Here is a 1388-nt window from a genome sequence, read left to right as displayed (position 1 = left end):
TGAACTCTATTCCCAGTCCCTACTTTTGTTTTTATAAGATGCAAAACTAGGGGCCAAGAGTGGAGTGGCAGAGGCAGGAGGATTTCTGTGAGTTCAAGGCCAGTCTGATCTACATAATAAGATCCAGGCCATCCAGGGCTACACTGAGACCCTGTTACAAAAGCAGCGGGTAGCTGTGAGCTAGAGAGATGGCTCAGTGGTTAAAAGCACTGGCTGCTCTTCCAGAGGACTGGAACTTGATTTCCAGCACCACAGAGGTACTCAACTGTAACACCCGTCCCAAGGGTATTGCACATATGTGGTGCACAGACAATTTTTTAAAAGGCCTTGGGAGCCAAGTGTGTTGGGGCACACCTTTACTCCCAGCACTTGAGAAGCAGAGGCTGGTGGATCAATGTAAGTTCAAGGCTACCCTAGTTTACTTAGTGAGTTCCAGGCTAGCCAGTGCTACATAATGAGATCCTGTCTCAAAAAAAACAAAAAACAAAAACAAAAAACAAACAAACAAAAAAAACCATGCAGACAAAACTCTGATATGCTGGAAGTAATAAAATAAAAAAAAAAAAAAAAGAAAGCAAAATGCCTAGGAGTCTCACCCCCAGATTTCCACGTGTCTGTCTGGTTGGCTGAAAATGAGCACCGAGGCTGATGTCAGCTAGGAAAGGCACTCGGGAATCAGGCAGCTTGACCAGCTTCGGCTCCTGTTGCTGCTGAGTAAATGAATCTGAAGACATTGTGTACCAAAAACATTACAGTCATATAAAATGGCCAAAAATCCCTAACAAGTAGAGGCTGAAAATTAGGAAAGAGCTAGGATTGACCACTCCATTCATTCATGGCTTGTTTTGAATTTTTAAGTCTCTAAGCTCATTTTATAAGTAGATTTAGACATCAAAAATATATTGGTTTCATAAAGCAGGTCAGCAAGCCTCTCTAGACAGGCCATGTTGGTAAACATGTGGGTTCCAAGGCTCCCTCTCAGTTATAACTGCCTAGGGGTAGTGCTCCAGAGCCAGGCTGCAGCTGCCTAGAGAGCGAGTGAGCGAGCGCAGCCACAGACGGGACGCAAAGGACCGGCTGCCCAGCTTTGGCTCACACGCTGCGGTTTACCCAGCCCTGTCTAGTCTATGGTTTTTCTTTGCCTTTTTTTTTTAATCTTTGGGAAAAGTTGACTCTAATACATCCTGGGTTTGTTTTTTATTCCTGAGAATATATTTCTATTTTTGATCTAATTTTTAATATTAAAAATTTTAGTCGTGTGTATGTGTGTGTGTGTGTGTGTGTGTGTGTGTGTGTGAGAGAGAGAGAGAGAGAGAGAGAGAGAGAGAGAGAGAGAGAGAGAGAGAGAGAACGTGTCACGGAGCACGTGCAGAGATCAGAGGACAGTG

The sequence above is a fragment of the Peromyscus eremicus genome, chromosome 2, assembly GCF_949786415.1.
Source record: "Peromyscus eremicus chromosome 2, PerEre_H2_v1, whole genome shotgun sequence".
Classification (NCBI taxonomy): Eukaryota; Metazoa; Chordata; class Mammalia; order Rodentia; family Cricetidae; genus Peromyscus; species Peromyscus eremicus.
The sequence above is the reverse complement of the archived record's forward strand: the minus strand, read 5'-3'. Positions refer to the sequence as shown.